We start from the raw sequence: 22700 nt of genomic DNA, 5'->3' as shown, positions 1-22700 counted from the left end.
GAAGGGAACACATGCCTGCCAATACTGTCATTTTAGCCTAGTGAGACCCACAACAGATTTCTGGCCTACAAAACTGTAAGATAATAAATTTATGTTTCATAAGCTATAAGTTTACAGTGATGTTTTAAGCTTCTGTAGAAAACGTAATTTTCAAAATGTACCAAATAGTTCTGAGCCATCAATGAAGCATTCTGATGCAAGACAGGAGGGTTTCCCATGCAGAGAAAAGTTCCCATATTAAAGATTGCAATTGGGGTCTTCCCACATGTATAAGATGACAAGGCCACAAATGCCTTTCGGGTACAAGGAATGTGTTGCTATGCAATATAATGGTGAAGAATCTAGGTTGAGAAGTCAGACAAAACTAGTTAGCAAGCATTGCCAACATATAATTATCCAGAAAGGACTATATATATGCTGTTTATTCTGGGATGTGGATTGTTTGAAGAATGCAACTTTTCTACCCCTCCTTGCTCTCCATCTCTCAGACATAGAAAGGGGAAAAAAAACAATTTTTCCAATTCAGACTCACAACTCTAAGACTGTCAAGAAGCAAAGAGTCCTAGGTGGAAGATGGCATTGTTTATTGCTCCCGAAATTCACTCATGGCTTTTAGTCAAAGGGTCAGGTATTCCAAATCCTTGATATCAGAGAAAAACATAATTCCCAATCCATGTAGAAACGTGTCCATTAAATATTACTTTTAATATTGAAGAATACTGTTTCTCAAGCTTTGTATAAAGAACACAGATTTCCAAAGACAGCATCATTTCACTTGCCACTTTTCCTGATGGAAGGGAAAGAAGAGGTCTTTCCAAATCAGCTATAATGGAGCCCACTACTCCTGTATGCTTCCTACTTATAAGATAAAATTATTTGGAAGATAATTTTTCTAAGCTAACATTGGTCAATTCTACCCAACAAAAGTTCTCTTTGTATCACTTTATTAAACTCTTTTCTTCCTAAGAAATATAGAGCAAAGGAAGTAGAAAAACGTGTTGTAAGAAAGCTGAGAAAATAGTAGAATATTCATAGAAAAGAGAGATCATGATGCCACGCAAGCTGCATAAGGCCCCTTTGTACCCCGGGGGGATCTGGGGGAAGCCACATGTGTATGTTGCAATGGAATCACGTCATCATTTCTCTGAATCTGAGGGGAGGGTTTGCTCTATATAAATTGTGGTCACAGAAGCTAACTGAGCTCCCTTCTGTTACATTTGTGGCCAGGAGAAGAATTGCACGTAATTATGCATCTTTGTTGACCACGCGTGGAAACAAATCCTGGAAATGAAACCAACTCTTCTATCAAGGTCTCCAAGTACAAATCCACCAAATTTACCAGACCTCGAGAGGATGAATTTGGAAGAATGGTGCTTCCCTGGAAATGGTTCTCCAAGGTGCGTAGGTCAATAGAGGACGGAATCTCGCGCCGTGTGACAGGGAGCCAGGAGAGAGTATCTGGGAATAACATCGTAAATGAAGGACCACTTCAGCCACCTAATACATCTGCGGCAGCTGTTTTGGCACCCAGTTACCGAGTTCACAAAGACTTATTTAACAGTGCAAACACACAACGCGGTGTGTGTATCTGTGTATGTTTTTAATGACCTACACACAGGCTACTATTTTATAGTGACTTCCAGCAGAGAGAGGAAAAAAACAAGATTCAACTATAGAATCTGTCTATATTTAATATTTCTGTTAGTTTTCTGTCTGCCAGTCTGGCAGATTGGCCCGATTGGAAAAACAACATCTATGATTGCTGAAGCAGTTCCTGGCTACATTTGGCACCCTTAATCCCAGTACGACACAGAAATCCCTGTCTGCAAATCTAAGGCAAAAGAGGCTAGCCTTTGTGGGTCACCAAGACTTATCTGTTCGTCTTTATTTCAAAGTCCAAATTCTAGTGTCATTCCTCAATGCGATAGCATAACAGTGCACAACATTTCACAAAAACAACGCACACTCTATGCAAATCCTCGGGTTGACTGGGTGTCATCCGTCCCGGGTCACCATAAAAAAAATGAATCTGTCTCCTGTTTTCTGCTTTTTGTTTTGTTTTTCTAAGACCAAGATGAAGAAGAAGAAAAAAAAAAAAAACCAAACTTTGGTTCATTTCACTCGAACTCTATTTTTAACAGGAGTAGAATTAAAGTGGTTTTTCTATACATTGATATACGAATAAGAAAAGTTCAATTGACATCATGTGCTTTTGATTGCTGTTTGGCCAACAAAACTCCAAAGTGCGGTGAAAATGTTTAAAAAGTACTGAACCTGAGATTGGAAGTGCCAAGTCTGAAACTTGGTCCTGACTCTTAGGAGCTGGGAGAGATTTGACAAGTCACTCAACGCTCTGAGTCACCCAGCCTCACATTATTGGCACATCAGATAGGATTCCACGTCTGGTAAAAGACAAAGTCCCATTCAAATGTAACATGATATACTAGAAAATTGAGAGAGGACACATTAGTCTGTAGGTAGTATTTAAATCGAAGCTTACCGTCAAATAAAGCTATAACTCTTAAAAAGAAAAAAGGCTGAAAATCTTATTTCCAACCTTCATCAGTGTTCATCTGTGCTCCTGTCGAGGGAAGAAACTGGAATATTTGGTCCCACATCTAATTAGGTCCTGGAAATTCAGCAAGATGTGAATGGAAGTTTTGTTTCTATGCAAGAAATCCTGGCAACTAGAACATCTTTTTTTTTTTTTTTTTTCAGCACATCAACATTCCATACCACAAATTACTGGCATAGATTGCCTGCAGAATCAGCTACCTTACCTTTAACCCTTTGGCTGCCAAAGGATGGGAAGTACACATTATTAGCAGAGACAATGGCCCAGGGGATCGGCACAGGGGAAGACTGAGAGTATCTTGAATGAGGCTTTGGATTGGTTATATGAATAAAGCATGAGCTTTAAAGTCGGACTGTGGTCATTTCAATCTTGATTACACCATTTTCCTTTTCCCATCTGTAGACTGGCATAACAATAATCCACAGGATAGTCGTGTCGTCGTGAAGTTTAATAAGATAATTTCAGATGAGTGCCCCAAATGGCCAGCAGCACTCAATAAAGGGGTTGCTATCATTCTTAATATCAACGGTGAGCTAATGTTTTGAAATGTTTTAATGCCCACCCAAATTTCCTATGCCTGAAAAACTGTTAGTTACGAAACAAATGAAAATATACAATAGTATCTAAATAATAGCACATTCACATTTATTTTTTTAGAATAAGTACATTTTTGCAGGGAAAAGAGCTCCACTCTTCCCCCCTCACACATGCATTAGCTCAAGCTGGAAAACTAATGTATTCTAACTTTTTTTCTTTAATCAGCTTTCAAATCCTGTCAATCTAATCTCTAAAACCCTCCCTCAGAGGCCCCCTCCCTGCTCTCCTCCCTGCCCTGGACCTCACCACCGTTCTTTCCAACCACATCTCAGTCTCTTATTTTGTCCCCATGCTTCCAATCTCCTCCCAGACCCATGCTCTATACTGCCACCCGTTTCTGGATTAAAACTGTGACCTGACCCCTGGGCACTGTGAAGACTGATCTTCCAATAAGATCTCATTAACCAAAATATTCAAATTCCTGAGTGTGATATACAGCTTGCTTCACAAAGTGGCCCTAGGTAACCTTTCAGGCTCTTATACAGTGGGAAGTTCCAATGGGAACTTCTCCCACCTCAGCGGACACTGGATGCCAAAGAGGCTGATGTGGGTTAGCAGAGGTAGGCAAAGGAAATAAGGACCCTGAGTGCCTTAACCACCTCCCCTGACCCCATGTAGAATAGTAAAATGGGCCTGAAGGTGGACAGAGGGAATCTTGTGGAATATTTCTACTAAGGAGGCTGTTGCCAAGCAGAGTCTTACCCTTACCTTTTTGGAAAGGTACGGGGGGATCCTACCTCCTAAACTTCTCCATCAAGAAAAGACTTGCCACCCCAGTTGCTAGGAGGGCTCATGGCACACTGCTTTCAGCTGTCAGCCCTTTCAGGGACTCCTTCTAGTGCAGATAAAAGCCTATTTCAGGATCCCACCCTATCAGGGTGGCCGCATCCAACGAAGAAGCCAGTGATGTATAGAGCCACGCTATCTCAGTCTATGAAGTTAACTCCAAAGGGCCACTTTAGCACCAGAGCTTCTCCTGTGCTCACCTGAGGCCACCTGAGGCCTCCTTCACAGCTGGACAACTCCCTCTGCCCAATCCTACATCCCCTTTCCTTCAACAGGTGTTAATCCTATGGACCGTTCCCATAAACATTTTACATGTTAAATTTCCCCTGAGAGCCAGCTTCCAAAGGAATCAAACCTGCAATAGCGTGTTCTAGAGGCTTGTTTTCAAACACATCTGCCTGGAAGTCTGTATGTCCCTTGAGGGCAGAGATGGATATTAATGCATCTTTGCATTGCTGAGAGCTGGCACCTGAGAAGCAGCACAGGACTTTTTTAATTAAAGACATCAAAACCAGGATGAGAAAGTGAAATGCAAACTTTCAAATCAGCACAGGAAGACTTTTCTATGAAGGAGTTCTTTAACAGGAGGAGTTTCTCATTTTTTTTTTAAGTTTATTTTAAGAGAGAGAGAGAGTATGAGCAGAGGAGGGCCAGAGAGAGGGAGAGTGAAGGAAACCCATGCAGTCCCCATGGTTAGCACAGAGCCCAATGCAGGGCCCAAACTTCCAAAGCTGTAGATCCTGACCTGAGCCAAAAGCAAGAGTCATGTGCTTAACTGACTGAGCCACCCAGGTTCCCCAAGGATTTCTCATTGTAAAAGAGAAATGTTTGTTTGTTTGTTTGTTTGTTTTCTATTATCATTTCTATGAGAACATATTTTCCCAACGCATTCATGGTCTACCTGTAGGCCTCATTCTTAGCTGTAGAAGTGAGGTAATTTACCTGCTCACTTAGGTAACCATATGACTTAAGGATACTCATCCATTTGTATTTGCATGTGTAGAGAGACGTATTTATTTTATTTATTTTTTTTTTAATATATGAAATTTATTGTCAAATTGGTTTCCATACAACACCCAGTGCTCATCCCAAAAGATGCCCTCTTCAATGCCCATCACCTACCCTTCCCTCCTTCCCACCACCCCCCCATCAACCCTGAGTTTGTTCTTAGTTTTTAAGAGCAGAGAGACATATTTAGAATAACACTCCTGGATTTTCTCCACCCTCATTTTTCCCCAGTGGAGGAGACTGACTTACCAGCTAAGTCTGGTAATAGGAAATGATCCTTCCTCTTCCCCAGCTGATTTGGAGTCTCCCTGCCTAACAAAAGCCATTGTCCATTGTCCTCTCTACTTCTGCAAGCTGTACAGAGGAGGCCTCCAAAGATGATGCAGCTTCTAAGCACTGCCAGAGAGCAGGTGGGTATAGTCGTCTACTTTAAGGGTAGGTTAGCAAGTCCACTTGGCAAACACACTTGTGTTAGTTATCTATTGCTTAGGGAAACATTGTCCCTAACTTACCTGCTTCAAACAACTTATTATCTCCCAGTATCTATGGGTCAGGAATCTTGACATGGCTTCACGGGATCCTCTGCTTCAGGGTTTCTCAAAAGGCTGCAATCAAGGTGTCAGCCAGAGCTGGGATTTCATCTGAGGGCTCAGCTGGAGAAATAACTGCTTCCAAGCTCACCTGGCTGTGGATAGGATCAGTTTCTTGCACCATATTGGACTCAGGGCCTCAGTTCCTCACGGGCTGTTGTCCAAAGTCTGCCCTCGAGTTCTTGCCACTTGAGTGTCTCCATCTTGCTTCATCAATGCCAGTAAGGAAGAGGATCAAAAGAGATTCTACTAGTAAAATAGAAGTTACAATTATATATATATAATTATGCATATATATACACACATATATAAAATTATATATAATTTTATATATGTGTGTATATATATATATAGGCATAACTGTCACCATATTCCATTTGTGAAACAAGTTACTGGGTCTCAAGGGGAAGAGATTGTACATGGATGTGAATACCAAAGGGTGGATGTCATTGGAGGTCATGTCAGAAGCTGCCATCTGCAACCCCTAAGGCCTACTGTCCAGCAGTTTTATCAAAAATCATAAAGATGTGGGGTGCCTGGGTTGCTCAGTTGGTTAAGCATCTGACTTCAGGCCAGGTCATGATCTTGAGGTTCTTGGGTTCAAGTCCCGTGTTGGGCTCTGCGCTGACAACTCAGAGCCTGGAGCCTACTTCAGATTCTGCATTTCTGCCTCTCTCTCTCTCTCCCTCCCTCCCCCACTCGTGTTCTGTCTCTCTCTAAAATCAATAAACATTAAAAAAAAATAAAGATGTTATTTTTATTCCCACAGGTCTGATTCTAATGCCCATGTCTCTATTGGCTGCAGTCTCAGGAGGAGAAGAAGAATGCCATTTATTGCTCATTTATTGTTGCTCACAGCTGGGCAACCTTTCAGTGACAAGGAAGGTTGATCTCTAGTCCTTTTCTTGACTCTGAACATGTATCCCAGCATAAGGCAGAATCTTTCTGGGAATATTTATCTTACTCTGTAGCAAATATGCACTACGCTTACCCTTATAGAAACTTGAAGGAAATTCACCCCATATTTCCAACTGGGCCAGTGATCTCACACAACCACATGCTAAGGCGAAATGTATACTTGTCATTCCAGCTCTCAGGGGACAGAAATACTAAAGACTCATGTGACTCTGGAGAAATGGCACTTCTCAGAGAGCATGTGATGCCAAAACCCAAACCACGCCTGAGTCACAGAGAAGCGTTGAGAAGTGGGCCATGTACGTATCACCGTAAAGGTCCTGTCCATATTGAAGCCAATCCAAAGGATAAGATTGACTGAGTTACAGAAGTCCTTCTGTGCTCAGGAAGCATTCTCAAGTGCCATGCGTAAGATAGTGACATTTATACACTGGAAATGAGTTTCAGAGCTAAGCTGGAAGCAGCTAAGCATGACTTGGGACATTTGTATACCTTGCTCCTCTAAGACATTGAAATTACTAAGCTCTAGTACAATAGGGCTAATTGAGTGTAAAGGCAAAGCTACATAAAGCCCACAATGAAAGCTGAGTCTGGGTTATTCCCTTTTCACCAGGACCTATATATGGCAAAATGCTAGCGATATGTGTTTATAGGTTGTTGTATAGGTATATGTTTAGATGTTTGATTCCTAGGCTTCTGTTGTTTGTTGTTTGGCTACTAACTGCCTTTCCAATTCTTGGCTTTTACCTACATTACAATATATGTGATTGCCACATAAGCATTCTAGCTAGATAAGGAGCTACAGTTTTTTAACTATTTGGTAAAAAATATCCCACAAGAATACCAAGATGGGAACCATAGCCAACAACGGAAACAAAGGACTAAATTAGATGAACATTTCTTGATGGGGTAGGGTAACAAGTGCTAGACATCTTGTGTTCAAATAGGAAAGGAAAATCTCAAGAGAAATCTCACATAGCTTAGATCATACCATGGCTCAGTAAATGCTAGGCTTTTTCATTACGTTCCTTCTGAAGATACAGACCATTTCTCTGGGAAGTTGTGCTACCTTGAAATTTCAAGAAGAAGCCATGCCCTGTTTACAAACTTCTAGAATCTGTGTTTTACCAGGATCTCCAGGTGATTTGCATACACATCAGAATTTGTGAAATGCTTCTCTAAAACATTTCTTTGTAGGGCTGGCTCTCAAAGGGAATAGAACATTGGAGGAGTTGTTGTTGTTGTTTTGTTTGTTTGTTTTTGAAGAGAGAAATTAGACAATGCAATATTACTCTAGCACCCTTCCTAGAGATATACCAAGACAGAAGGATGACTCTGGAGTCCTGTAAAATGTGATCTATATTCAACCTCATTCAGACGAGACACTCTTTCTTTTCCATTAGGGATGACTTCACAAGTACATTTGGTAGAAGGGTACCAAATGGGTAGAAGGGTACACTGGCCCTAGAAAAAGGCCTTTGTGCGGCACCCAAAAGCTCCACAAAACTTCTTGCCATTGAAATTGGTTTGCCAATAAAGATCAAGGCTCAAAAATTTCTATCCTAAAAAAACTAATCTGAAATTTGCACTAAGCTAGAAGAATCCACAATGTTAGTTATCAGAGCACTAAATGTAATAAGGAAGGGGTGAGAAAGGACACGTTTCCCAGAACTTAAAATGGAAAGGAAGGAAAATGGCAGAGGTGAAGGAAGAGACAAGAAAGGAAAGCTGGTGTCCCATGTAGCGTCCCATACAGGCTACGATTCTGGACTGAGAAAGCCCTTGTGGTCCAGAGTCGTAGTCTACAGAGAGTGGCAGCAGTCACTCTGGTAAACTAAATTCCGGGAATATGAAGTACCTGCACTAGAAAGGTCTGAGTGCCTCCGGGGTACCTATACTTAATTATTCTTTGGCACAGCTATTTATGCCACCGCCTAAATTGTTATTGTCAGGAACACCAAAGCGTTCCTTCTGTAGTGACCATTTTTGTATTTGTTTGCTTGTTTTCAGACTCTGCAGGCACATCCTCTATTTCCAATATCAGCTCCATAACTGGGGATTCACCTTCCGGTCGCTCTTGGCCAAGCGTGTCACTACTTCCACTCAAAAGCACAGAATACGGCAAATGCAAACCATTAGCCTAATGATGGGGATGAGTCCAGAGAAGTGCACATAAGTCAACGAAAACAAAATAGGAGCATGGCCCTTGGCAGGAACTTCCAGCAAAAAGACCCTTTTTCATTTGAGTTGACTTGAAACTGTAGAGCATGACGCTAAGCAGCCATTTTGATAGTACAAGGAGAGCACCTGCACAAGTCTAGAGACCGAAAAGAAAGATGCCACTCTTTTGAGGACCCAACTCAAGTCTCACCAAAAGCCAGTCCTACACACTGTAAACTGCATAAATCAATAGATTGTTTCTTTTCCCTCAAAAAAACCTGGGGTTAAATACTTATCTCTCCGAACCAAGTAAGTCCTAACAGATAAAGCTACCCTCGAGGGGAAATCCTAGGAGGAAGAAGAACAAGTTAGCTGAGGGTACAATAAAATAAAGGAACAAATGAAAATGCAGAGCTCTAAATAAAATGTGGGCATAAGAGTACTCTTGTGAACACTAAGCTTTCCTACTTTCTTCTGTAAATAAGTATATAGCCCACAAATAAATTTACAAAGCAAGCTCTTTAGTAAACATTAAGAAATTAACTTGTAGTGGTAAAACTCCACTTGTTCCCATTCCTTTATGGCAGGAATACCGTCATCCGTCACTTAGGTGAAAAGGCACCAGATTTCCAAAGGCACAGTTTAACTACTTGGTATCTCTACTTCACAGATTTGGCGCAATTTAATTTTAATATACAAACAGCAGTAGAAGTTAAGGTGCACACTCTCAGCTATCTTGTCCTCTTATTAAAATCTTACTTCCGTAGAGAAAGCTATGAGAGTAGAAGAAATAAGGAGAAAATACTTAATGGATTTCCCTAAAATATTGGAAACAAAACGTAATTATAGTGAATATAATGAGTGTATGGCCCAGGTTAATATGTCTGGGTTGTTTCTTATCAGTGAAACAATGTTGGGAACTGAGTTAGGAGTCTGTTTCATATAAGATATTAGATGGTGTAAAAGACATAAGCAGCAATAATAAATCAGTGTCAGGGTTTCTGACAGTGCATAATGTAATACCAGGCATAGAGTGGCATTCTATCTTGAGCCACTTAAACCACTTACACCCCTAAAGGAAATGCCAGTCACGTGTCCCCAATAACAAGTTTCCATAACACCAGAGATTTCCAGCATGCCATTGCTTTTTAGAGACAATATGCAAAAATGCTTCTGAACATGGATTCATTTTAATATGAATCATTTTTAGAGGGAGCTAAGCATTCTGTATCAAATCAGGAATGAGAGCTGCAGCCAATGAAGATGGAAAAAAAAAAAAAAAAGGAGATAGCTTATCCCTTACTGCTGGCAAAGCCAATTAGGCGTATCTTTGTTTCATGACAGCTATATAAAGAGTTGGGAGTTGGGAGTGTGGGCATTTGATATGGATGTGCAAACTAATTCTTTCTGTTGGCTCACATAAATAACATTTAGTGGATATCCGGTAGATGTTTTTTGGCCTCACTTCCCCAAACCATGTAAGGCAACGCAATTTAATACCTGCAGTGGGTTTTTTTGTCTCTTATCCAAAAAATTACAAGCACGTCTTCAAATAGAGTATTTAAGATGTGTTGAGATATCAATCCTGATTCATTGGAATATTCAAGCCGAAACCAAGATCAAGCTCACATTTGCATTATGTGCTTGCTGACTTTGACTTTTCTTTCTGCATTTCTGCCGTGTCCTAACTAGCAATCCGGTAACTGTTCGGTGTACAAATTCAGCACCAGCATGAATTTTCTGATTGTAATTGAATTTCTTTTATTATGCTTAAATCTTTGCAATTTGTTTATCGGTCTCCTCCGCTAAACTGTGAGCTCCTAGAAAATAAAATCGTCACGTGTGTTGACTCGGGTTCCACTATAAACACACAACTGAGAACTCGACGGCTTGTGAAATAAATTTAGTATTGGCTTCTACAGAGAAGTATATTAAGCATTTTCCTTAATGTTTTATTAAGGAAGCCCCACAGGGAAGGTTAAGTAGGATTCTTCTGGCCAGCACTCATTTGTATTTTACAAACACGTATTTTTTTGAAGTTCTCTTAAGCATAAAACCTGTGGCAATAGCAGTCAGTATTTCCTGACTTTTGAGTCCCGTAAAATGCCAGACCCTCTCAATCCTTTATTTCTCTTCTTTTCACAACTGCTTTCCATGGTAATGAACTTACTATTTAAATATTATAAATAAGGAAACTAATACTTCCTTAGTAACTAGAGGACTTAGTTGTGTTCCCAAGGCCACGCAATCTGAAACTTCCATCCTCGTTCTTAACTATTTTACTATGCTCCAACCATTAGGTTCTGTATTCTGATGACCATGGGAAGTAATAGGGAAACAGGCACGTGGAAACAGGCACGTGGGTAATTAACTGTACTATAACCTCTGATCTTTCTTCCTTTTTGTTTCTTAGTTTCAGGAATAAAATCAACCACATAAACTCATGCAATCCCAAGTGTATATATGGAAGTAGATCACAGGAGATTTTAAATCAGAAAATCGTTGGACTCCCGCAGGTTGCTCTGTTCTCAACGATCGTAGATGCACAGAGGGAGCAATGAGTCTTGCAGCGGTCGGGGATCGGTGGGTCTGAAAAGTGAGTTTAGCATGGGATAGCAACGTTTCCTGTTGTGTCGGTGGCTCCTTCTGTTTCAAGAGATGTAAAAAGGACAAAGGAAGAAAAGTATGAGCATTATCTATGACAAGTGGAGAAGCTGGTCTAGACAGGCAAATAATTAATAGTGACTATGCATTTGAACACAAAATGTTACTTGATATTTTCATAAAAAGTTACAATCATTTTATTAACATTAAAGAGTATTTTTGTCAAGCAAAATAAGGAAACTGATTCCTCGAAACTAACACTAGGAAAAAAAAGTTTATATAAGGTTAAATTCATTTTGTTTCTTTTATAAAGAATCTATATTGAATTCAAGAGTTAGCAAGTAATGTGTGAGACCAATTAGGGAACTACTAGAATGGCTGTGTTATTGAATATTCTAGAAACCCCAGTCTGTCTTTCTGAGCCCTTTTCAATAGACCAACAAGGGACTAAAGGGATAAAAGTCAGAGTAGGGAGGAAATTAAAGTCAGTTTTCAAAAACCCAATAGTAGGAGATACTTTATCAAAAATAACTCATGACTTGATGGGGAAAAGTATCCTTTTCTTCAGTCATTTCTAGCTTTCCAAATATTTTCCCTGCCAAAGCCAACCATCAAAAAGTAAGAGAATAGCAATCTTGGAAAACATTGCTGCTGAGATTTGAAGAACTCTGAGCTAATTTCTGAGCTCCACAGTATCCACAATACATTCCCAAATATAACGCATAGTAACCATTGGTGAAACAAGCCACAGACACCTGAACAGAATCAATCAGGACCACAGACCCCAAAATTTGAATACAGTTGTATGAGAAAGCATCCAGAGTCAGTTCTGTGGCTTCTTCTGTATCATGGTCCACAGTCATATAAACTATATTTATGCGCAATACTTTACAATGCTTTCAATCATCACAACGTCTTTGTAGGGTATGCAAATCTTGTTCTCATGCTCAAGATGAAGAAGGTGAGGCTCAGAATGTTTCGGGGATTTCCATGGCCACATAGACAATGTAGAGAACCACGATTCCAACTTTTTCATGACTTTTCACCAACCTAGGCAATGTCTCAAATATGTTAACATGAAAATGCTCAGATATTTCTAAATGCTTTGGAATGTTTCTACATTGAGGATATATTGTTTTCCCTGTGTCAGCAATCTATATAGATAATAATTCCATTTATACTCTCAAAATATTGTGGTGCTATTATGTATAATCAGGCAATCTTAAACCAGGATGTGGTATGTTTTCCATCTGGTCAAAATATATACATTAGCAAATATGTTTAAAATATAAGCATATTATAGAATATGCGACAAACACTGGAAGGGCTGAAGCTGGAGTCAAAATGTAGGTTTTAAGTCAGCTGCATTTCAAACTAAGTAACCCTGGGAAAATCCTTTGTCTTTTTAGAAGTTTTTTTCCGCCTATGAAAAGGGGAGCTGATTGGTCCGCTCTGAACCAGCTTGGGGGTCTCATTCATCTCTCGTTATTGTTTTAACTATTTATTTGTCATGGTTTTTCAAAGTAATGTACACATTCACATAATATATTAAAAATCAAAGAGAAAAGAAGGTTTTCAATGAAAGGTATGCCAGTAAGCTGGAGCTGCCATAACAAAATATCAGTGGCTGAGAGGATTCAATGACAGAAGCCGATCTCTTCACAGTTCTGGAGGCTGGAAGTCCAAGATCAGTGTGCCAGCATGATCAGGTTCTGAGAGAGCTCTCTTCCTGGTTTGCGGAAGGCCACATTCTTGCTGTGTAATCTCATGGCCAAGTAGAACAGTAGAGGGTGAGGGGGATCTCTGTCTTCTTACAGGCCACCATCTTGTCAATGAGGGGTCCACCCTATGACCTCATTAACCTTTATCTTTTAAAGATGCTATCTCTAGATACAGTCACATTGGGGTTTAGAGCTTCAGCAGAGGAATTTGAGGTCGGGACACAATTCAGCCCATTGCAAAAAGTAATAGCTTCTTCTCTGTATTTAATCTATTTATAATAGCCACTTTTAAAAGTGGTTTTATTCTTGCGAAGGGATTTTCATATCTTTTCTACGTGTATTGCAGGGCTCTCAGACTTACAGCCTCTTTGCCTTTTTCGGGCAAGTGGCCTCTGTCCTGAGGGCCCAGATAATAAAGTGTGGAAGCTTTGCTCTGAGACACCATCTCTCCCTACACCTGCCATAAAGTTGATTCTATATCTTTAATAAAAACTTCAGTTTGGGAGAGTGGATTGCTCAATTGGAAAAAAAAAATTCCCTCTGGAGTTAGGAGAAGAAAGACGATTGGGTGGGACTAATTCATCTATATACAGAATTTAAATTATTCCCTACATTTCCAACTGCCTTCTCATCCCCATGTCTCCTCACCCCTGCAGAGTCTGACACCTGCATTCTTTGTCGGCTGCATCTTCCTCTGAGAGTGGTCAAGTCTATGACTGTTCTGAAATATAGAACATATAGTGGATGTTCTGTATTTCATTATCCAAGAATTTTTTTGAAATATCTTGTTTGTTTAAGTTTGCCCCAGCGAGATTTTTTTTCTAGGTTAATATTTGATTTTTATTCCTTTATTATCATTTTTATTAAGTCTCTAGAGGCAGAAAAAATTAGTTCATGTGCAGAGTTCACCATTTTCAATGGGAAGCCTGTTTACACTTAATAATTGAAAATTTACTTAATTAGCTATCCATGCCGTACTCAACAAGAATTTGTTGAATATTTTCTAACTAATAAGTATTGTCCTAAAAGCCTAATAAATATATTATTCATACATTTAATATTGTGTTTTCAATATGGCATCTTCTATGTGCCAGGCATTGTGAAGAACTTCATAGTTTAATGTCCCTGGATACCAAAAGAAACAGCCAAGAGTGGCTCTAAATTGTCTATTCTCAAAAAGCTAAAGATTAAGATAGTTATTTATTTCTCTCAGAGTTCTGAGCATAACAGCATCTAGAATCTCTTTCAACTCAAGAATTCTGAAGAAAGCAATGTATAGAAAAGCTAGTTGATCTGGATAACCATCTTACATTGTGAAGTGAGGATCGTTAACTATCTCCCTTTATTAGCTCATTTCTTCCTCTTAGTAATAGTTTCTTCCTTTAGTTTTGACTGGAATCATGAGCAACCTTCTCAAGACTACATTTTCAGCTTCCTTTGCAATGGATTTGAGTGAAACTCACCTGTGTACACCTTCCAAATTGTTTATTTAAAAGGAAATGCCAGGGTGCTTGGGTGGCTTAGTTGGTTAAGTGTCCAACTTCAGCTCAGGTCATGAGCTTGTGGTCCATGATTTCGAGCCCCATGTCAAACTCTGTGCTGACAGCTCAGAACCTGGAACCTGCTTTGGATTTCTTGTGTCTCTCTCTTTGCCCCTCCCCTGCCCACCCTCTGTCTCTCTCTCTCAAAAATAAATAAGCATTAATTTTTTTTAAATAAAAGGAAATGTCATGTTCCAAACTTCTTCTCTTCCCCCTTATCATGAGCTATAAATATGGATAGATCAATGCCCAACTTTGATCATGCAGAAAAGGATTGTGACCCAGTGGGTGGAAAAATAAAATGTATGGAGATCAAGTCCCTTAAATGACTTCAAGCAGTTGGGTTTCCCAACGAGGCTAGACTAGACAGATGTTGCATGAGGAATTGAAAACTTTTCCCTTTCAAGCCACTATAATTTGAGGGTTTCCTTAGGGTATATTAAACTTTGCCCTAATCTAATAGCTTTATTTCACCCAATAATTGCCAACTTACTATTCATTTTCACACATATATTAAAACTATAAAAGATGATGCCAACCATAGTTTCCAAGTGTTCAGAGTAGACTCAAATAAAATTTCAGGTGCTACATTTGTAAATAACAATTCAGTGGGCAGAGGCACAAAGTAGCAATTCCTCTAACCCTGGGCAAAGAGAAAGAAAGAGTAGTGGAAGAATCATACAAGGATCATTGTACAAGCCTGAAGTTTCCACTCACATCAGTCACTTCCATCTACATTCCATTAGCTTGTGCAAGTCAGTACAAAGCCTGAATCAATGGGATGGGGGTACATACCATGCGGGGCACTGTGGTTTTTACAATAAAGGGTAAGAATATACAATCTTCCTACAAAGAGGACAACAATAACGAGGAGCAGTAACACAATCTCTACCATAAGCAGAACAAACTTTACATAAATATCAGCTACAAGCCAAATAATTTAAATGGGCTTCAATTTTATTCTTATAACTTCATCTTCTTTGTGCTAGTCGGGTCTAGCACTGTATTTATTTAAGACAGACTTTGGAGAGCCTTTTGTCAATAATATTCTGGTCTTGTAAACTCCTCTAAGTAGAACCTATGATCAGACATTCAGGTATTTATTGCCTTATTTCCTGATATTCTTACCTCCTCTGCTCTAAAGTCTGTATGACAAATAAAAATTTATTTGCTATAGAAAGGATTACTCTCATTTTATATGAAACGTATCTTCAGCTACTGTAAATGCAACCTTAATCAATTTAAAAATTCCACTGATCAAAATTTAAAATGAAAATTTCAATTCCATCATAGAATAAAGTTTGGCTATAAGGACTTAGAAAATCTTCTTTTGCCCTCCTAAGGAACTTTGCTTTTTCTCCTCTTTAATTTTTACTAATGTGAACTTAATACAGCTTTGACTCAGAATTTTCCTATTATAGAGGGAGAAAACAACTACCTTTTTTTTAAATTTTATTTTGGGAGACGGAGAGAGAGAAAAAGAGCATGAGCAGGGAGGGGCACAGAGAGAGGGAAAGAGAGATAATCCCAAGCAGGCTCCACACTGTCAGCACAGAGCCCCACGTGAGACTTGACCTCATGAACCATGAGATCATGACCTGAGCTGAAACCAAGAGTCAGACGCTTAACCTACTAAGCCACCCAGGTGCCCCACCTCAAAAATATTTCTAAAGAGGGACCATGAAATGTAAATTACTCATTTTATCACCCTTTACATATAATTTCTGAAATTATTTACACATTGTTATTGCACAGTGAGTATATTTCCATATTCACAAAAATAAGCCACAAACATAATTAAGATATCTCAAATGGTCTAAGGAAAATATTAAAACACATAATTTTTCTTTAAAATCCTGAAATACAATATGAGGAAAAGCAAACAAACAAATAAACAAACAAACAAAAACAAAAATGAAAACATGAGATAAACTTAAACCCAAAATGATTCTTTTAAAAAGAATAGGTTTGAGAGAGAGAGAGAGAGACCATGTGCGAGCAGGGGAGAGGGGGAGAGAGAGAGACAGAGAGACAGAGAGACAGAGAGAGGGAATCTCAAGAAGGCTCCGTGCTCAGTGCAGAGCCTGACACAGGGCTTGTTCCCACGACCCTGGGATCATGACCTGAGCCAAAATCAAGAGTCAACACTCAACCGAGTTGAGCCACCCAGGTGCCCCATCTAGAACAAAAACCTTTTCTGAGCTTAGTTTAAACCCTGTGTTTTCTTCATGCCCAGATCCTTTTTTTTCAATTTCAGTTCATCTGAGGAAACTATATATTAATATGGACTTTCACGGCCTTATGAACATAATTGCTCTGCATCTGTGTTCTGAGGGTGCTACCATCCCATCCAGCCAACCAAAACTCTCCTTCTAAAGTCACTTCTGTGTTTTGTTGTTGGCTGGTACTAAAAAATAAGCCTGAAAGTAAAGGCATGATTTTTAAATTATGAAAGTTAAAGTTTCATCTTATTTGCCATTTCTGGGCTGTCATCAGATGCTACTTACAAACTTCAGAGAACAATAGCCTTCACCAGATAATACCATGCTCACACAAAGGAGTGACCTTGCTGGGGTCGTTGAACCTACATAGGATATACGTAACCTCAGCAAAGGGCTGGACCCCATCATACCCTGGCCACTCCCTCAGCTTCTCTTGTCCTCTATTATAGTATTCCAGAAAATGAGTAAGAGTTGAGCATTTGTCAATCTGATTTAATGAATCAGATGTTTGGCCAAAAGATATATGTCTGTGCCTGTCCAGGTCAGTTACTAGTTGAGCAACTCTTGATCTCAGGGTTGTGAGTTCCAGCCCCACATTGACTACAGGGATTACTTAAACATATATGATATATATGGCTTATACATATGGCTTACATATAAATATATATATATGTGTGTGTGTGTGTGTGTGTGTGTGTGTGTGTGTGTAATATATACATAGGCTTATATATATATCATGTATGTTTAAGTAATCCCTGTAGTCAATGTGTGTGTGTGTATATATGTATATATATATATATATATATATATATATATATACCTATTTATCTATCTACCTACTTAATTAGGAGAAAAAGAGAAAAGAAAGGAAAGAAAAGGACATAGTGGAAGAACAAACCAAGAAGGCAAGGACCGGGAAGTAAACCTAATACTTCTGAGTTGCTGTCTCCAAAACGAGATGAATCTTGCGTCACAGGACTGGAAAGCAGACTTTTTTAGATTAAATAGAAAATATCAAAATACTCCTTGCTTTTGTTAATTTTTCACTAGGAGACATTTTTGATATTCTTCCAACTTTGAGGACCCTACTGTAATGATTTTGGATGTCAAAAGAACTAATTCCCATTTGAGCACAGAGGTATGTGCGTATAGGGAGGGGTGCATGTGATTATTTGTGGGTTTTCTCCTCCATTGGTTACCTCACAGGAAAGCTTCTAAAAAGCCCCACAGTTTTAGCAGGCCAAAGTATCTTCTTTGAGGACCAAAATTATTCATACCTGTGGGCTTGGAATAAGAAGTAAGTTTATTTTTTTCGTGTCTCAATCAAGTTTACAGACCATTCTTGTTCTGAGGAACCACAATGAGGATGGCACTCCCTAGAGATGTGCAGGGCACAACCTGAACAACCTTCCACAGAGCCCTTCTGCATACCCTCTTCCTTCATTAAAACATCCAAATTTGAATTTCGTGTTGTCAGACTTTACCACCGAGCTCCCCTCCCCATGGCAGCCATTCCCTTCATTTCTGTATGCTTTAGCTCCCGGACCTACTGGGTTTTTTTTTTCCCTTGGAATTTTCCTATATCCCAATAGATGATTCTTCCAACATTCTGAATTCTGAGATTCTCGAGTCCGTGCATTCTAATGATAATGTTCTTCAACTTATCTCAGTCATTTACTTACCGTGCTCATATACCAGGGCAGTGATTCCCAAAGTTCAGCCTCACTATCTTCAGAGAACTTGCTAGAAATAAAATTTTCAGACCTCATATTGACCTAGTGAATCAGGAAAAGGGGAGCAAGGCCCAGCAATTCCTGTTTAATAAGCTCTCCATACTTGCTCAAATTTAACCTCACTATTACCAAAAAATACAACACCTTTATAATCCAATTCCAAGAATCCCACACTGTTTTTTGTTCGTCAGAGAAGCAGTGTATGCGAGTGGGGGAGGTGCGGAGGGAGACAGATTCTTAAGCAGGCTCTACATTCAGCACCTGACATGGGGCTTGATCCCATGACCCTGGAATCATGGCTTGAGCCAAAATCAAGAGTTGGACACAATTGAATGAGCCACCCATGTACCCCCCAAGAATCTCAACACTTTGACCTCAATTTACCTACAGTGTCTTTGCTCTAACAGCTCTTTGACCCTCCTACAATTTCATCTCTTCCTTGAACGTGTCTTGAACACACTGTATATTTCATATCACCTATTGATATTGTTGTCATTTTACTCATTTGGCAAAAAGAAAAAAAAATGACCCTGGTCAAGACCAAACTTTAACCCATTTCTGGTCTGTATCATAAAATCCACTGGCATTTGGGTGGCTCAGTCGGTTAAGCATCTGACTTCAGGTCAGGTCATGATCTCACATGAGTTCAAGCCCCACAGCATCTCTCTGCTGTGAGTACAGAGCCTGCTTTGAATCTTCTGTCCCCTTCTCTCTCTGCCCCTCCCCAGCATATTCTCTCTCTCTCTCCCTCTCTCTCTCTCTCTCTCTCTTTCTCAAAAATAAATAAACATTTTTTTTAAAAAAAGAAGATCTAACATATGGCTAAAGAAAACCTAGTATTTCTTTAAATTTGTTGCTACTGTTTTCAGGGAGACCTTCCTGCCAGAAGGCAATCTCTGTGGATTTCCCAGTTCTGTCCATCTTCCCACCTCTGGGTGACTGTAATAAAATTTCATACTTCTTCCTCAGTCTTCACTCTTCCCTGATGACTTTGCTTCCTGTGTTACTGAGAACAGCAACAACCAGAACAGAACTTCCATCACCACTCACCTGCCAGCTTCAGCACCCTTACCCACTGTCTTACTCCAGTTTCCCCAGATTGTGTGCACTTCTAGGTAAAAATCAACACCTTCCACTTGTGTACCAGATTTCATCCCACCTGCCTCCTCACCGATGTTGCTGTAATAACTATCCACTCTTTTCTGCTTCACCGGCTTCCCTGTCTCTACTCAGTCGTTCCAGGTACATAAAACGTGCTGTTATTCCACCTGTACTAAACAACCACAACACTCAACCAAAGTGTTTCAGTAAAGGTCATCACTGACGTTTGTCTTCCACTTGCTTAACCTGTCAGCCGCGCTTGACCGAACTTTTCTCCCCCACCAGCCCTTCCTTCCCCTGGCTCTCCCCATGTTCCTGCCCCCTGGCTAATCTCTGGCTACACGGGTACTACTCACTTCCCAGTCCTGACTCCTACCGTCTTCTTCTTCACTCCGCTCTTTGATGATTCCAGCAGACTCAAGGCTTTAAATACCCTCTCTCCTATAAACTCTTATTTTCTATCTGTGGCCCGGACCATTAGCAAAATCCATGTTGACATTTTCAATGGCATATTCACCTACTCCACGCAGTAGGACCAAAATTGACCTTTACTCCCTTAAGTTTCACCAAAAGTGGTTTGAAAGGATATATGGCAAAACCAGACATCAGTCGAATGCAGTGGTAAAAAGCAAACAAACAAAAAACCTTTGCTTGTTAAGGGCAGGATAAGAATTTTAAAAGGATGAAACAAACTGGTAACAGGAGGAATAATAACTGTAATAGGTAACACTGATTCAGCACCTACTATGTGCCAGGCAATGTCCTAAGTATGTTGTCCATATTAACTCACTTAATCCTTCACCAGCTCTAAGAGACAAATACAATTTTATGACCCAAATTGCCCATGAAAACAATTGAAGAAGAGATGTGTTAAGTAATTTGACCAATGTATCCAGCTGAGAGGTAGGGGAGCTGGGATTTGAACCCTCGGAATGTGATTCTATAGCTCATGCTTTTATCTGCTTAACTATATTGCTTCTCAATGATAATAGGCTATAAAGACTCTCTTTTTAATTTGGAAAATGTTAACCCACTAATAAGCAAAATAGAAAAAGCTAGTGGAGGAAGTCAAGAGAAAACAGTAAAGCAAAATCTCAGAAAAGGTGAGAAAGGAACTCATGTAATTTTAATCTTGGAAGAGAAAAAAACACATTTTTAGCTAAAATAAGGAAAGACATGTTGGAACGAAGATCAGGGAACGTGTAGCTGCTCACATTCAAGTTTAAGTGGAGAAATCATTGGCGGACTAATAGACACAAGGGTTGGAAATTTAAGAGCGTGAAAAGCACTTGAAATGTCTCCTGTGAAAAATCCACCAAGGTCCCCAAAGGGCTAAATCAGAGGACCAGCTAAGAGCCCAGCTGGGGCCAGGTGGCATGGATTTATAATGGACCCAAACAATTATCCTATTCTCACTCCTGAAAACAAGCCAATTACAAATCAATTAACTATTCATTAAGAAAATTGCTCTAGTGACTCATTAATCAATTTCAGCTATTATAATTCAAAAGTTACAAACCATATCCCTTCATAAAAGATTCAGTAGGTCTGACCTATTGCTAATTCAGACTGGCCTTCTCCTCAGACTGCCCAAATCTTCAGTGTTTTTCTCTCCTTACTGTATTTCATCCATTCTAAGACACAGAATTGTTTCCGATATTATCATCTCAGAAATCATGTTATGTCTTACACTTGCTGATAATATTGGGAGCATTTTCCCCTGGTGGTGCATAAAATAATTACGTATCTTACAATCTATGACATATTAGGTTTGATGAACAACATTATTTACCTGGCCTTCAATTACCATGAACACTTCTAAGACAAGAAAAGGCTAGAAACAACCTCAACACTACTCAAGATTTCTATGGCTTTTTATCTTACCTAACACATTTCCACAATGCACTGTTTTATACTCATGCCAAACCTATGCGATATGCGCTTATTATCACTTGTTTTCACAGACCAGGAATCAAGAGTGTAGAGAAATCAACTCCCTTGCACAAGGTCACTAGCTCAGGGAGTCAGGAGGCAAATGCACATCTTCAGACTCCAGCCCTGCTTCTTCTACAGCCCTACCATGATTACCTCCAGGATTATGCTCTGGATAAGAGTCCTACTGTCCTACACTGTAACCAGGGTCTAAACCGTTCAACTCTGGTTATAGCTAACAACCCCTCACTCATTAGAAAAGGCATATGCTCTGAGAAACTTACCCAGTATCACTCTGTACTTGTGAACAATAACAGGCAGAGAAACTGGCTATGAAATCACTTCCTATCCTTTGTTGAGTTCTTTTAATTTCACAGGCCACAGTCATCAAAATTCCAGGGTCTTCATGCTGATAGACAGAAGCCTACTTGGATGTAAGGAAAGAAATTTAAAAGAAAAAAAAAGAGCATGCAACAAAGTGCTTTGCAGAATCAGGGCAATGCTTTGAGCTGATGAAATAAATAAAGATAGCCAACGTCATTATGCAGCCAGTGGAAAAATAGCTCTCAACTCCAGATTTATTTGAAGGCTACCAGAAAGCATGAAACAACACGAAACTGACACAAAAGTCTGTTACTGACAGAGAACTCAATTAAATATGTCAATTGGCCAATAAGACTATAATAGTCAACCCTTCTTTTCAGCATCACAAGATGCTGTTTACCTTACATTACCCACAAAATAGGCTGCTTACACATGATGGTGAGCTACCCTCAGATTACCAGGCACCCAAGCCAATTTGGATGTTCATGCAAACACAACAGTCAAACTTCTAAATTACCAGTCTGGCTGAAGAACCAGATTTATTTTGAGAGTTTGGTGACTAAAATAAATAGACTTCAAGCCTGAGGGTGGGCAGGATCTAGTTGGGTTGAGGGCCAGATTGCAGGCAAAGGTAGGGAAAAGGCCAGAGGGGGATACTAGAGAGAGAATAGTAAATGAATCAACTCTGTCACATGGAGACTTAGCCAAGTGCTATTGTAGACTCATGCTATGAGACAGTAAAATGCACTGCCAAGGGGTAGTAAGTAAAACAGAGTGGCACTGAGGCAGGAATAGATTCAGCGATGGACAGAATATGGGAATTTAGCCAAACAAGGTTGGGGGCGGGGAGGGTGGTCTAGTAAATAATTAATGTGGGAACAAAGGGCCAAG

The sequence above is a fragment of the Panthera uncia genome, assembly GCF_023721935.1.
Source record: "Panthera uncia isolate 11264 chromosome C1 unlocalized genomic scaffold, Puncia_PCG_1.0 HiC_scaffold_3, whole genome shotgun sequence".
In the NCBI taxonomy this organism is placed as follows: Eukaryota; Metazoa; Chordata; class Mammalia; order Carnivora; family Felidae; genus Panthera; species Panthera uncia.
This window is presented reverse-complemented; position numbering follows the sequence as displayed.